Source organism: Rattus norvegicus, chromosome 16 (assembly GCF_021556685.1).
Source record: "Rattus norvegicus strain SHRSP/BbbUtx chromosome 16, alternate assembly SHRSP_T2T, whole genome shotgun sequence".
NCBI lineage: Eukaryota > Metazoa > Chordata > Mammalia > Rodentia > Muridae > Rattus > Rattus norvegicus.
The window spans coordinates 54,003,447-54,020,000 of NC_141549.1; the positions used below are offsets into that span (position 1 = coordinate 54,003,447).

The 16,554-nt window shown below is 44.6% G+C and overlaps 1 protein-coding gene and 1 long non-coding RNA gene across 3 annotated transcripts; both read left to right on the forward strand.

Annotated features, from left to right (window-relative positions):
- Positions 1-16,554, forward strand: part of Erich1 (glutamate-rich 1) — a gene marked incomplete at its 5' end in the record, with an annotated part of 52,793,804 nt that overhangs the window by 23,132,887 nt on the left and 29,644,363 nt on the right.
- On the forward strand, positions 686-11,017 carry LOC102553008 (uncharacterized). Of its 3 annotated transcripts, none has more exons than XR_015639913.1 (3): positions 686-881; positions 6,274-6,511; positions 10,395-11,017. It is a non-coding gene; the product is annotated as an uncharacterized LOC102553008 (long non-coding RNA). The 3 variants fall into 3 exon arrangements; XR_015639912.1 differs by having other exon boundaries at positions 693-995; XR_015639914.1 differs by having other exon boundaries at positions 693-995; positions 6,296-6,511.

Below are 16,554 nucleotides of genomic sequence, written 5' to 3' on the forward strand. Positions count from 1 at the left end.
CATCAAAGAGTGACAGGATATTGAAAATAAACCAATCTGGTGCTCCTCAGTTAAAACCGGTTAGGGCTGGAGAGATGGCTCAGCAGCTAAGAGCACTGTCTGCTCTCCCAGAAGATCGGGGTTCTAGTTTCAGCAACCACATGGCAGCTCACTACAAACTGACCCCCTCCCATGACCTTCACCAACACCAGGCATGCATGTGGTGCACAGAGTATGCACAGGAAGAACACCCATGCACATAAAGTTAAAAGAAATGTTTTGAAAGAAAACTGTGAATGCTCTAACATTCTTTTCTAGTGGCTTGGGCCCCTAGGGATATCTCCTGAAGGTCATTCTCGGCGACAGAAAAGATCCATGCAAAGGATAAGAGAAGGAAGTGCCAATTCGTGTGCACAGGGAATCTGAGTGCATGGTTGCTCCTGAAATGAGAGTTTCATGTAGAAAAGTGAGGTGAAAGTTGGAAATATTGCTAGCATCAGGTCGTAGTAGTATTGAGCACAGGGCCTAAGAGCCTTACCAACACTTTAGGTCAAGACCAAAGATTCTCCATTGAAAGTTAAAATTGAACAAAATCTTTTCAACACCAGGTCTACATTTGTTCTCCTCTGGACATCATTCTATTTTGTAATGGTTGAGCCTTTTAAAAAAAGCAGCTCCAAAGGTCATTGGTTGAAGCTTCGTCCCCAGCTGTTGTCACTATTGAGAGGCGATTGGGCCATGAAGACTTAACTTCATTAACGGATTAATCAACTGGTAGATTTATAGCTGAATGGACTATTAGGGTGAAGCCTGGCTGGAAGGAGCAGGACCAGGAGGGGCCTTTGAAAGGCACCTCAGGTCTTTGGCCCCTTTCTGTCTTGCTCTGCTTCCATTTATACGAGGTAAGCAACTCTGAGCCATCTCCTGGGATGCTCGACTTCATACAGGCCGGTGCTGTTGGCTTGAAACTGCTGCAACTGCGAGCCAGAATCTTTTTCCCTGCATTAGTTGTCACGGTAAGGAAAATAATTACTAACTGCTCCTAGCATTCACTCCAGACATTCCCAGAAGACAGTAGCCGAATATGTCTCTATCCACCATGGTCATCACAGGGGATTGTCTACATGTAGCGTTGTTAGACTCTTTCATAAAAATAGTTTTATTTTGTATTTGTGTGTGTACACATGTGTGCATGAGTGTGTGCATGTGCATTGTGTGTGTGTATGTGTGTGTGTGCGCATGCGGATGAATGTTGCAACACACATGTAGTGGAGCTCATTAGACAACTTTCAAGAGTCAGTTCTCTCCTTCCACGTGGGTTCCAGGGGCACTAGTCTTGCATGGCGGGTGCTTTTACAAGCTGAGCCATCTCACCCTCCCCTTTGTCCAACTCATGATGAACTTTCACCTGTTGGCAGTGCTTCCAAACAATTAGAAGCCCCAGGTAAGAGTTCAAAGAAGCACTCCTTGCAAAGTCAGTTACACAGTGGCTCTTCAGTCTAGGAAGTTCACAGAGAACTATGTTTCCCACACAGCCTTGGTAACTTACAGCATCCTGTATGCTAGTTTTCCTCCCTGCCATCTTCCTCTGCTTTCCTTATGTCTTTTCTTTAAATATCTTTCTACAGGTATGGAGAATGGCAGGTGGCTAAGAGCTCTTGTTACCCATGCGGAGGACATGGGTTCGGTTCCCAGTGTTCACATGGTGTCCCACAACCATGCTTAACTCTAGTTTCAGAGAAGTCTGTGTCTCCTTTTGACTTCCTCAGGCACCAAGCACAAAAAGTAGTACACATATGCACATTACAGGCCAAACGCTCATACACAAAATAAAAATAAATATTCCTAAAGAGAATTCAGTTTAAGAAAAGTACTTTTAAATTAAGAAATAACTAAACTCAAAGAAAATTTTAGAAAAGAGGATAAAATAATTCAACAGCTCATATTTCAGAGGCAAATAATTAAATATATATGTATAATTAATTATATTACATGTGGGTTATATGTAGATATAAGTTATACACAGTGTATGAGTTATACATGTCAGGTCTTTTGTGGTCTGATTTTCTGTGTTCAGTGTACATTCTAAGGGTTCTGCTCATCTCACTGAGAGGTCTTTAAGAACATAATTGTTAAGAACATATATGAATGGGCTGTGATTTTTACCAAGTATCTCAGGAAGTTAACTTCTGCGTTGTTTGTCGTTTCCAGGTTGAAGGGTATCAGGAAGGTCATGCCAATGATCAAGGGTAGATTTACTTTCAAATACCACACACCAGAGGTTGAAGTGTCGTGTGTTTGACGTGATCTGTATTTTATTGCCCTACATACAGTTGTACTCTCTAATCAGGGATAGCTACGTCATCATCCCATGTGCTATATACTGAATAGATCCTAATTTTCCTACATAATCCTATATACAGTTTTTTCTATGTAGCCATTAATAGTTGCCTTCTAAGATTTGAGTGCTCCCACAAGAGGCTTAGGTGTTAGAACCTTAGTTCCCCCATCTGGCAGTGTTGGGGGGTGTGCCTGTCCTGGAGGTGTTTGGGAGAAGACAGTAAAATAGTAATCAACTGCCTGCCAGACTTACAGCAACACTGCTCAGAATTATCTAAAGGTGCTGTACTGCGGATGGAACCCTAAGGGTGGGCAAGCTCAGAGCAACTGAACTACACCCCCAGCTCCTGATTCCCTTTCAAAGGAAGGGCTGAGTGTGGTGGTCCATGCTGTTGATCCCAGCATTCAGGTGGCAGAAGCAGCCCAATCTCTGTGAGTTTGAGCCTAGCATAGTCTACAAAGCAAGTTCCAGGACAGCCAGGGCACTTAACACAGAGAAACTCTGTCTCAAAACAAGAAAACAAACAAAAAAGAGGTAAAGGAGGGAGTCACATTCTATGGGATCACATTCTATGGGAGCTTTTGCAATAAAACTTTTCTTTTAAAATTATCTTTAACTTTTATTTTTTACAGTCCAGTCGTTGTCCCCCTCCCATTCTGCCCTCCAACACAACTTTTAAAAACAATCTTTTCTGATTTTGAGACAAGTTCTTACTAAATAATCCCGGGCTGGAATTTATTGTGTAGAGTGTATCAGCCCATACTCCAAGTCCTGTGTCCACTTCTTGGGCATTGGGATTATAGGTGAGTGTGTCCCAGCCAGCTGTATCACATAAAAGGTTTTGTTTGGATCAAAGCTAACCCTGAGACATGGTGCAATGTGGATACAAAGTCTAGGAGTAAAGACACTTCAGCAGCTATCTAACCCGAGTCTTGCCTTGCCAAGCAACTTAAGTCCAGTCTAAAGCTTCAATTCTGATGCAGAAAGAATGAGCTTAAAGTTTCCTCAGATGCAGGGTCTCAGCCCAGGATTCCTTAAGGCTGGCGTGACACAGGCAAGGGAGGAAGAAGGTTAAATGCCCCATACTTACAGCAGGCTTGGTCTGTGGAGCTTGTGGCTGATAAGATTGTCCTTTCTAAATGGAGCGAGAGTACCTGGAAACAGATGAGAACTGGGTCAGTGAGATGGCTTAGCTCGTAAAGGCACTTTCTGCCAAACTCATTCCTTGAGACATACTACATGATGTAAGGAGACAACCGAGTCCTGTAGGCTGTCCTGTGACCTCTGCTCACACCATGGCAAGCATGCATACAAGTGCAGCCATACACCAGATAATAAGAAACACATGCTTAAGGTTAACTAAAAACAAAAATCAAGATGGATTGCTCTAGATCTTAAATCCCTAGGGCAAGGGACCTGTAAGTGGTGTTATAGCACAAGCTGAGAGTACCCCAAAGAAGTGACAGAGGCACATAGGAACTGTTCCTAAAGGCCCTTGGGGCTGGGTGGATCCTGTGAGCACTGACACATGGGACTTTTGATCCTCCAGGGAGGAAGAACATCGGGGTTGCTGCCAGCTTGTCTGGAAAAGGCTCAGCTAGGCTGCTTTTCCCACCATCCCCAGTCTCAGCTTCATAGAAGTTGGCCCACATTGACCCTACAAAGGCCCCGAGTGGCACAGATTGTCCTTTATATCACCTGCCCCTTCACTCATGCAAGCAAAATAAACCGAACCCTAAACCAAGCATTAGCTGCAGGAAGGTACAGGAAAGATCTAATCCTGTCATAATAAGAGAAAGAGCATCTCTCTGTGTGTCTCTCTGTCTGTTTATCTGTCTGTCTGTCTGTCTGTCTGTCTGTCTGTCTGTCTGTCTGTATCTCTGCCTCTGTGTGTGTTTCTCTATCACTCTGTGTCCCTCTGTCTGTCTCTCTGTCTCTGTGATTCTCTGTCTTTGTTTCTGTCCCTCTCCCTCCTCCTCCTCCTCCCCCTCTTCCTCCTCCTCCTCCTTCTCTTCTTCTTCTTCTTCTTCTTCTTCTTCTTCTTCTTCTTCTTCTTCTTCTTCTTCTTCTTCTTCTTCTTCTTCTTCTTCTATTTCTTCTTCATCATCTCCTTCTTCATCTTCTCCTCCCCCTCCTCCTCCTCCTTCTTGCTCGCTCTCTCTCTCTCTCTCTCTCTCTCTCTCTCTCTCTCTCTCTCTCCATTTCTATTGCCCCGGATTGCTGCCAGAGTGTTGCTTTCATTAACTTAGCCCAAGACAGCGTGTGTGTTTATCATGCCATTTCTTTGGGAATGTGCAAAGATGTTCCTGCTCCTAGGCAGGTTTGAACACAGCATTCAGGGGTAAATAATGAAAAGAATATCTTTTTTGAGAAAGGGCCCCCTTTATAATGTAGTGCAAGCTGACTTTGAACTCTTGGCTAGCCTCCTGTCTCATTGTCTTAGTTTACTTTTCCATTGCTCTGATAAAATGCTGATGGTTTGGGAGAGCAAAGAGTTTATATTTGGCTTCCAGGTTACAGTCTATTATCCAAAGAAGTCAAGGCAGGAACAGAAGCAGAAGCCATGGAGAACTTCTCACTGCCTTGTCCTCCCTTGACTTGCTCAGCTACCCTTCCTATTCATGCAGGGCTCACCTGCCCAGAGGATGACACTGCCCATGTCACCTGCCCATCCACCTCGTAGCAATCAAAAAAATGTCCTATAGACATCCCAGCAGGCCAATCTGATAGAGGCAATTTCTCACTTGGATTTAATCTTCAGTTACGTACTTCTTACCCACCCCCACAACCACCCTTCAACCCCCAACCCCTGACCCGCCATCTCAAAAAAGAGAGAAAGTAAAGAAACAATCTACTTCTTAACCTAAGCACCCAGAGGGCAGACTGGCATCTGTGAATAGTCTATAAAGTTCCCAGTGAGATGTCAAGGAGACGGAAACCTAAACTTTGGCCTGTGTGCTCAGCTCCTCTGGAGCCTCGCCACTGTGACGTAAGCAGTGCTCAAGTAGCCTCTCTCAAACCACACCGGAGCAGGCTGAGTACAGAGAAGGGACCCAATAGTGCCCAGAACTTGTAAGCGAAGGATGAACACAGAGAAAGGCCTGTCTTCTTCCCAGAAAGAAAACATGCACTAGCCTGGCGGGCACTTCCTCACTTGCGTAGCTGACACGACAATCTCAGGCAGGGTAAGCGGCAGTGGGTAGCTTCTGGGAACTGTGAATACAGTTATTGTATTGTCGGGTCGTACAGTCAACACCAACCTGTGGCCTCAAGTTACGTGGCACACGCTCTGGACTGACAGCCGGTGAACCTATGAACAGATTACAGGAACAAGCCACGAATGAAACTGACCCAAGCATGCAAACATTCAGTTCATGTGACAAGTGCATCAGGGTCCACCTGTCCCGTCCATAAAGGCTGCTCCACCCACAACATGTAGCACTCAAGCTTGATCCTCGAGGGTGGTCAGAACTCTTTCTGGAAAGAAATAGATAAGTGGGTAAACAGATAAGAAGAGATTAGGTGATTATGCTTTCACTGGTCTGAGAGGAAGGGGAGGGAAAGAAAGCATTTAAGAGCCATGTCTACCCACTGTAAAGGACTTTGGGGTTGGGAACATGTGTGTTGTGCTTTGGGAATATTATTGTTTCTCTTGTGAAATCAAAGTCAGAATACATGGTAGAACATCCATGGGATGTCATATTTTGCCCAATAAAGTGTACACTTCTCACATTTGTATTAATTTTTAATGACATGCATTTATTTATGGAAGCATTGTGGAGGTCAGAGGACAACTTTTAGGAACAAGTTCTCTTCTTCCCCCATGACTGGAGGAAGGACTATGTCCCAAGAACTAAACTCAGGCCACAGGGCTTAGCAGTAAGGGCCCTTCCTTCCTGTTCCTTCCTACTAAGCCAGCTCACCAACCCTCATATTCATTTTTTTTTTTTGAGTGCTGATCTTTGATACTCAAAGGTCCGTGAATCCTGTGGCCTATGTTCCGGGTAGAAGAAAAGTATAAAGTCTGCCTTGCTGAATGGGCTGTCTGCACAGAGGAGTCAAGAGGAACCCGGTGTACCCTGAGGCAGGAGATGGGACCAGGGGAGGACTCAGAAGCTGGTGGAGGAAGGTCCTTTCTGAGCAGCTCTGACTCCGTTCTTTAGGATGCGGCAGCCATTGGGAAGTGTATAGGTAAGAGACAGAGGTTAACTTGACCGCAGCAGAACAGACAGGTTAGAAAGGAAACAGATGACAAGTGATGAAAGCCATCAGAGATAAGGACAGGGTGAGATAATGACTCAGGTGGTGACCAGGGGTGAGGGATGAAGAAGTACTGCAGGTGTCCGTGCCTTGAGGATGCCATCAGGATATACACAAGCAGCGTGTTCAGGTACACCTGGGGACACGGCAAGCCAAGTCTTCAACATGGAAAACAGCCCATCAGTCCTCTGGGTCCAAAGATTCCAGAGGCTGAACAACCTAGAGCTAATAAGAGCTCCAGGGGTAACCCCAATCCCACTCATTAGTGCTTCTCAGTGGTAAGACTGCAATAGGGCATGACCAGGACTGGACACAGTCAGGCCCATGGGCTTGGCTAAAAGAATCTACTCTTTTGCCCCCATCCAAGTAATGCAATGTGGAAATGAGATGGGATCTTTTGGAATTTTTTTCTTTTCCTTTTTATTTTTTTAAATTGTTTTATTTATTTGCATTCCAAATGCCCCCCATTCTGCAACCCCCTCCAAGAGTTCTTCACATAATCCTCCCTCTCCTTTGCCACAGAAAGGGTTCCCCCCGTACACACACACACACACACACACACACACACACACACACTCGCACACGCACATACACACCCCTCACCCCCTCCCACCTCGCATTCCCCTTCCCAGGGGCATCAGTCTCTATAGAGACATCCTCGCCCACTGAGACCAGTAAGGCAGTCCTCTACTACAAATGTGACAGAGACCGTGGACCAGTCCACAGATGCTCTTTGGTTGATGAGTCAGACTCTGGGAGCTTGCAGGAGTCCAGGTTAGTTGATACTATTGGTCTTCCTATGAGGTTGCCATCCTCTTCAGCTCCTTCAATCCTTCCCCCAGCTCTTCCCTGACCTCAATGCAATGATTGGCTGTAAGTATCTGCATCTGTCTCAGCCAGCTGCAGGTAGAGTCTCTCAGAGGACAACAGCCATGCCAGGCTCTTGTCTGCAAGCACAATATGGCATCAGGATTCGGTGACCTCCTATGGGATGGATCCCAAGTTGGGCCAGTCACTGAATGTCCTTTCCCTCAGTGATCTGAAAGTTTACTGAGAGCTAATTCAAGTTTAAAACACAACAGTGGGTTAAAATCTGTTTTCTTGCAAGCTGAATTTGTCCCACTGATCTCGTCTGAGATCTTTCACCTAGAGATTAGAGGATCATTAAGCCCATAACCTGCATCTGGGGCCCTTTGCTCTCTACTTGGCAAAACAAAACAGCAAAGCAAAACAGAACAGGGACATAGAAGTGTGGAAATAATAGGTTTACTTACACTTTGGCCAAAATAAAGAGAGAGAGAAAGATAGTATGTATCAGTTTGTCACCACCCTTCCTGAAGCCGCTTCACATTTATAGAAAGGACGGAACCCCCTTTAAGGCCCAGGGGCCATACAAGGAGAGGGTGTGGAGAGAATGTAAGACAGGGAGAAGCGCTTGGAAATGCCATCCTCTGAGCATGGCACAGGCTTTGTAACATGAACTCAGCAGCGGTAGATGCCTGCACAAGGGTGACTCCTTGAACTGTCAGTCATGAACCCCCACACACACTCCCTGTAGAGCAATTATCTATTGATAGATCAGATGTGGCTGGTTCTGTGCGTCAACTTGACACAAGTTGGAGTTATAAAGAAAGGAGCCTCCCTTGAAAAATATGCCACTATGAGACCCAGCTGTAAGGCATTTTCTCAATTAGTGATCAAAGAGGGAGGACCCAGCCCATTGTAGGTGGTACCATCCCTGGGCTGGTGGTCCTGGCTTCTATAAGAAAGCAAGCTGAGCAAGCCAGGGGAAGCAAGCCAGTAACTAACATCCCTCCATGGCCTTTGCATCAGCTCCTGCTTCCTGATCTGCTTGAGTTCCAGTTCTGACTTCCTTTGGTGATGAACAGCAACGTGAAGTGTAAGCTGGATAAACCCTTTCCTCCCCAACTTGCTTCTTGGTCATGATGTTTGTGCGGGAATAGAAACCCTGACTGAGACAAGATGCACACTCCTTGTCTTTGGTTGGGTGACCACTGCTAAGCCCACCAAGCTCCAAAGAATAGACCCAGAACCCAATTTGGGAAATAGGCAGTGTGGACTGAGCCATGATACAAGTGTGAGGAGACTGCTGCAGGGGGATTGCTTTCTGCACAGGACTTCTGATGCTATTACCCTTACCAGGGATTTCATGGAGAGTTTTAGCCATTGCAGCCTATGTTACACTGTTACAGACACACATCTACTGAGCAGATAGATATATGTCAGCAAAGAGAAGCATGCAGACAACGATACAGGCAAGATTTCAGTATCAGTGGGGAGAAAGGTAAGATTATGAAACACTTTAAATTCAATTAATAAACACTATAAAAATATAATAAAACAAGCCACACTCTGTGCTTCTCTTTCCAGGAGACATGAGTGTGTGCCTTGGTAAATGTATCTCTAGGCTACAATTGTCACAGTTGTTTTGAAGGAAAGCAGAACAAATCTTCACGAGAAAACTAAGCCAGGGTGGATCTGTAGTCTTCCTAGAACCATCGGGTGGTATTAGCTGAGCCAACCTGGGTCTAGAAAGGTCTCTGTCACTATACCAGGCGCTGGTCTACACAGCCACCTAACTGGCACTAAACCTACACCTCCTTGAAACAGGAGAAAGATCCTTTACCTCTGTCTTAGTTGGAATTACTAGTGCCGTGATGAAACACCATGACCCAAAAGCAAGTTGCAGAGGAAAGAGTTTATTTGGCTCACACTTCCACATTGCAGTTCATTATCTAAGGAAATCAGGGCAGGAACTCAAATAGGGCAGGAGCCTAGGGGAAGGAGTTGATGCAGACACCATGGAGAGGTGCTGCTTACTGGCTTGATGTCCCTCCATGACTTGCTCAGCTTGCTTTTATTTTTTGTTTTTTTCTTTTTTTTTTTAGAACCCAGGACCACAGGACCACTAGCCCAGAGACAGCACCACCCACAATGAGTTGGGCCCTCTCCCATTGATTGCCAATTAAGAAAATGCCCTACAGACTTGCCAATAGCCAGATCTAATGGAGGCATTTTCTCAATTGAGGCTCTCTACTCTCTTGTGGAACACCTCCCTCCATTCTTTCCTTTTGTCTTTCCTGTCCTCCTTCCTTTTTCCCCATCCTACCCTTAGTTCTCTCTCTCTCTCTCTCCTCTCTCTCTCTCTCTCTCTCACACACACACACACACACATACACACACAGGACTGAACCCAGGGCCTCCAGCAAGCCAGACAGGAGCCATATCCCAGGCCCAGTTCTTTTGGGATTTTTTTTTTTTATTTTTGAGGGAGGGGAGTCTCAAGTTTCCCAATCTAGTCTTGAACTACTGAACTGTAAGGAACATTCTCTCCCCTCGCTTCTTCTCAAGCATTTGGAAGACGATGGTGTACTTAGGATGGCTAAGTCAATGACTTATTTTGAAAGTCATTTTATTGGGTCTGCGCACACACACACACACACACACACACACACACACACACACACTCCCATATACACATATACACATACATACACACATACACATACATACATATATACACACTCATATATACATACATATTTGTGTTGAGTGCAAAAGTCAAAGAAGTCAAATTGTACAGTAGCTTGGAACAGGGATCCAGAACTAGAATACCTGGGCTTAAAACTTGGTTCTATTTTCTGCTTGGATGACCACAGAAACATCCCTCCCACAAGCATCCTAATACTCGACCCGCTCCATTATGCCACTGGAAGAGCTAATGAGCGATACAAGTTGGGTTGCCTAGGAAACAGAATCAAAACATAAACTAACATGCAGGCTTTCCTTGCAGGTTGCCAACTCTTGTGGGAGAAAGCAGAGAAGCCAAACTGGGCAGAAGGGGAAACGAGGCTGAAATTCAGTCTCACCAAAGACCCCATGGCACAAGGATCTCCTCTATTGTCTTTCTATGCATAGCAAACTAACCCTGTGTTTTGTCTCACTGCCGTGGAGTTGCACTGTGCTGTCTGACATCTGTTCCAGAGAGAAGGAATGAGTTCTCCAGCTGATGGACATGATGCTTGCACATAGTCTGTAAATCAAAAGCTAGTGACCTTTTACAGTTGTTGGGAGTCGGGGATTTGTGTCAGATACTTCTGTTCTCCTGTGGATCTGTCTTTGAGTGCCCTGTGCTCTCACTAACTCCCTCCATCCCCAACCTCAGGAAGGTCCTATTGCCCAGGCAAAGCAGCTTTGTGAAGAGCAGTTCCCTGAGAGGGATGGACACCTATGGGCTGTTTACAAACTTGTCCAGAAGCTGTGGGGATGGTGGTTGAGGGCGGAGATAGAATGACATAGTTTCAACTCCAATGAGACAAGCATAATATATAATATTATATATTGTCTCCACAAACCTTATTTTCTACTTGTTTGATACTTTTGCTTTATTACTCAAGACAAGAAATTTCTAAGATATCCCTATCTCTTTTTGTAATTTTATTTCAAGGGATTCTTGCTAAGTTGCCCGGACTGGTCTTGAACTTGTGACCCTCTTGCCTCAGCTTCTTGAGTAGATGGGATTGTAGCCCTGCCACAGCAGATTCAAGCCATAGCATATGGCTTTAGTACTGTCAGTCCTACCACTGGTGAGGTGTTTGATATTTTATGGCCTTTTGTGCCTGTCATATACTCATGAGAGACACCACCCGTCAAGGAATTTGTGAGCCTCGTGTGTCACACATGAGCTGAATGCAAAAAAAAAAGTGTTATCTCCACACTACTGTTTATACAAAATTAGGCACAGAAGACAGAATTGACCCATAGAGAGAAAACAGATATGGTCTATATGCGATAATTTTCCAGTATTATGGTTACTTCCTTATTCCTAAATGAGCAAAGAGAATATACAATCAAGAAGTAGCTGAGTTATAGACCTGGAGAAGTTACTTTAGAGTGTATCTCCCTCAATTGCCTTATCTACAGATGAAGCAAATAAAGAACAAAGATAAAGTTAATGACTTGATGGAGTTCATGGCAGTGACTTGAATTAAATCCAGGCCACTGGGCTTTATGTTCAGTAACACTCTATTGGGTCGGGCCACATCAAAACACACTGCACCTGGATTGTCTTCATAGTTCATGCCAGTTCTAATTCGCTGATAGAGGCTGCCTATGTTTAGGAGAATGGAGGCCACTCAAGTCAGAGGTTTTGTATGATCATCTAATGAAATTAAGATTTGTGGAAGCAAGATGACTGCTACCTGTGAGAGGAAACGCCATGTTGGGTTTCAGTCAAGCTTAAAGTCTAACCAGATTGCTTCCTCCTCCCCTCCACCTCTCACAGAATATGGTCTTAGGAGTTTTGTAGGGTTTCTTTTCCCCAAAGTGAAGATGTCAAGAATCAAATAACCACAGAATCCCCTCAGCTCCTCCCCAGTGCATCCAGAAATCTTCACAGATGAGATGAACGGGCTGAGTTGCACCGGGGAACCAATCATGAAACAGAATCTATTTCCAGAGCACCCTGAGCGATGGCAGGATGGAGCTAGCGCATCCGTCCTTGTTCTTCCTGGTGAGGAGAGGTCAGGCTCCAGAGAAGGAGCTTAATGGAATAAGACTAAATCATTATTGTGGCAAAACATCCACGACAAACTTCAGGTTTAACGTTTAAACCATTTTACATATCTAATTTCACAACATTATCACTTTCACAAAGATGTGCCACCACCAGGGTGCATGTCCAGAACTTTTGTTATCTCAAACAGAACTCTGAACTCATTAAGCAATAACACCAGAGTCCGTCCGTCTCTGGTAACCTCTACTCTCTATTCCAAGTATTCCTATTTTAGGTGACCTATGGGAATACATTTATAAAACATCTGTCCCTTCGTGCCTGTCTGTCTTCTTTTGGTAAGGGGGAAGATTTCAAGCCAAGCTCTAGTACTTAGGACCTTCCTCATGCTGAACAGTGTCCTTTTTAAGAGTTCACCACGTTTTGTAATTTCTTAGGTCTGTGGATGTACGTGGGCTGTCTCTGTTTCCCAGCTATTGCAAGAAATGCTACTATAACTGGTGTGGGATAGCAGGTTTGTTTGCATGCTTTTCGTTCAGCTCCTGTCTGATACATCAGAGCATGAATTCCGTGGAGGTCATCTAGTGCAGTCTCTCAAAACTAAAGGAAGAGGCAAAAGCCACACAACACCAAGACTCTCGTCCCTTTAATGGCAGTACTGACATGCTACGAAAGCCATGTGCTATGGTTTGAATCTGAAATGTGGCCCTCAGGATGGTGTTTGTGTTCGCTCAATCTCTACCTTGTGGCACTATTATTTTAGGACTAATATTTTTACCTAAAAATATTACAAAAGAAATTTTTACCTAAAAATTACAAAATAAATTCTTTTGAATTTCTTTGAGAAATTCAAAGATACATACGATGTGTTTTGATAAGATCCACCTACCCCTAATTCTCATTGGACCTCTCCCAACATGGCTCCTTCCCAAATTCATGTCCTTACTATAACCCAGTGAGTCCAGTTAATATTGCACATATGTGCACAGATGTGGGGCCATCTCCTGGAACATGGACAACCTACCCATGGAAGGATCTACCCTCTTTCCATGATGCTACCTGAACTTTATGATGGAGAAGGTTGCTGTGGGTGTTCCATTTAGGGCTGAGCATTCAGTGCATAGTGAATATTGTTCCTTTCTAGGAGGCCTTTGGAATACCATACAACTATCCCAACATTGCCATCCTTCTTTACAGCTTTCTGGAATTATGTTTTAGAAATCCATCTGGAGCACTGGTTCTCAACCTTCCCAATGCTGTGATCCTTTAACAGTTCCTTGTGTTGTGGTGACACCTCCCCAACCCTAAAATTATTCTCCTGGCTTCTTTATAACTATAATTTTGCTACTATTATGACTCCTAATGTAAATATTTGATATTCAGAACATCTGATATGAGACCCCTGGGAAATGGTCCTTCATGACCCCTCCAAGGGACAAGGACTCACAGGTTGCTGCCCTAGACCCTGCTGAACATCATTTTGACTTAGTACAAGCAATGAGTCTTTATTTACTTCCGAAGGCAGATTTGACTTGGGGAACTCCAGGGATGGAGAAGGATGGACCAGTGTGTGTTCAAGCACTTAGTGGGCTGCTAACATGTGTGGGGAACTAGGGAGAGAGAGAGGGGTGGGGGGGAGACCATGTAAATAACAGTAGTCACACCAAGGAAACAAGGCCTTCTAAACACGCATGACTGACACGTGTATGGATGCACAGAGACTGAGGCAGCAGGCATACGGCCTGCACCCATTGGGAAGGTTGAGAATCAGTGCTCCAGATGGATTTCTAAAACATAATTCCAGAAAGCTGTAAAGAAGGATGGCAATGTTGGGATAGTTGTATGGTATTCCAAAGGCCTCCTAGAAAGGAACGATATTCACTATGCACTGAATGCTCAGCCCTAAATGGAACACCCACAGCAACCTTCTCCATCATAAAGTTCAGGTAGCATCATGGAAAGAAGGTAGATCCTTCCATGGGTAGGTTGCCCATGTTCCAGGAGATGGCCCCACATCTGTGCACATATGTGCAATATTAACTGGACTCACTGGGTTATAGTAAGGACATGAATTTGGGAAGGGACCATGTTGGGAGAGGTCCAATGAGAATTAGGGGTAGGTGGATCTTGTCAAAACACATCGTATATATCTTTGAATTTCTCAGATAGATAATCGTGCATGTCTAAGGATTACTGGACATAAAAATAGAAACTCCTGTACAAGAGTGAGGTGATTCTGTGGCTTTCTTCTGTGCTCATCTAAGTGGTAGAGTTGTGCAATGAGGAACAAGGACTGTACATACCCTGGCATGGTCTCCTAAACAAAATTCCAGAACAGGAATTTATCTGAGGTCTGGATGTATCAGGAAGACCTCAGAGTAACCTACAGATCTTGGCCTTCATGTTCTCACATCCTGTCTCTTCTCCTCATCCTGTATGGCTGTCAGGTTACCCAGGCAACGAGCAGTCTTCAGTGCAGTGTTCTGGCCTTTCCTATGGAAACCCAGTTTATGCTTGTGCTCTATGGTCTGTCTTGATACTATCATCAACAGCAACATTTTTACCCCATAGCCTAGCAGGTCCCCCACTGACCAAAGGGCAGAACACACGAGGATGGTTAGATACACACTTTTTATACCACCCAGTATGTATTTGCTGTCGTTTGGGTTTCGGGGTAGCACAGACTATCCACATCCTTTGACTTGTGGGAAATCAACGTGAGAGGACTACTTAATTTGGTTGTTTCTTCAACTATATTGATTTTGCGATTTGAGTATGAATGTCCTCCAGTGTCTTATGTATTTGAATGAATTATCCCCAGAATGGCACTGTTTTGGGAGGTTGTAGAATTCTTGTGGCTGAGGCCCTGCTTGCAGAGGTGGGTCACTGGGGGAGGGCCTTGAGGGTGACATCAGCTTTTAATTTGGGATCTTGATCTCTGCCATGGTACGTAAGGAACTTTGGTGCCTTCCTGCTGTGATGGACTGAGATTCTCTGAGATGGGCCAAAACAAACCCCTCTCATAAAGTGTTCCTATTCAATATCTAATAACAACAATGGAAAGCGCAATACTTAATACAAAATGAGGAACGGTTATACCTATCCTTGTCTTAAAGGATATAGGGTGACCCAACTGACATTCTGTGTACTGGACATCAAGGGGTCTCAGAAATCAAGGTCGTGGGACCATGAGTCTGTACTTTTGACGCACCTTACCCGAGGTGTACTGTTGCGAATGGTTTTGTGCACTGTGGAAAGGTTGTCTTTGTATTATTCAAATGCTGATTTCTGTCCTGGCAGAGAGACGGGTACAGGGCAGACTTTGGCATTGTTATTGTTATGAAGCATCACCTGTCTCAATGTCTCCCCGGCAAGCTTTTCTCCATCACCTTCTGATTGGTAAATTGGTAAATAAAGGAGTTGATCAGCCAATTAGCTGGGCAGAAGAGAAGGAGGTGGGACTTTGGATTCCAGCGGGAAAGGGGGGGGGGATTTCCCAGAGAGATGAGAAGAGGGAAAAGAGAGGAGTACAAGGAGAAGAAAGTGTAAAGAGACCATGAGGGAATGGCTATGAGCAGGTTACCAAGGTTCTCCATGAGGACACACGTAGATCAGAGAAAGCCAGGGCAAGACTAGACTGAAGGCAAAGGACCACATGGCTGGGAAACAGGCAGCCTTAGAGGGTTAGAGTAGCTCAGAACATGCCCAGCTAAGGCAGCTCGTTAGTAAAAATCCCAGGTCTTTATCCAGGAGCTAAAACTGGTAACTCCCAACAGTTACCTGAGAACAAAAGGGGTTTAGAAAATCCCCCAAAGAATTACATTTACAGTATATCATTGTGATACCAGTACTGGGCTAAGAAGTAGAGTCCTCATCTTCCCTTTCTGTGTGATGTGCTCATCTGGATCTCGGGATGGACACGAAAATGGAAGTCATAACAATGAGGATAAATCTGCTTTCAAATCTCTTTGCTAACTCTGACTCATCCTAAGGGAACTATAAAGAGTTTCCGAGCCTATTTGTATGGTGAGTATCGTTTTTTACCCACCCCAGACGCATGTGGAGACTTGATCTCCAGTCTATAGCATGTGGAGGTGGAGGTGGTGGGGAGGCATTTGGTCATGAGGAATGTGTGTAGTCACAAGATGATTAATGCCTCCATTCTAGATCATGTTCTTATAAAAGGAGGTTATTACTCTATGTTTTGTCTCCTGTGTGCATAGACATGAGCAAATTTTCTTTCCGCTGTGACTCGAAGCACATGAAGCCCTCACTAGAAGCTGAGCAGGTGTTGAAACCACGTTCTGGGACTTGCCAGCCTTCAAGACCACTGCTTTTCTTATAAATTGCACTATCATTGTTTTGATACAGCAGTAGCTAAGAGACTAGGACAGTCCTCTTTAAGAAAGGAATTGGTCAAATTCTCTAAAACCCAACCAGA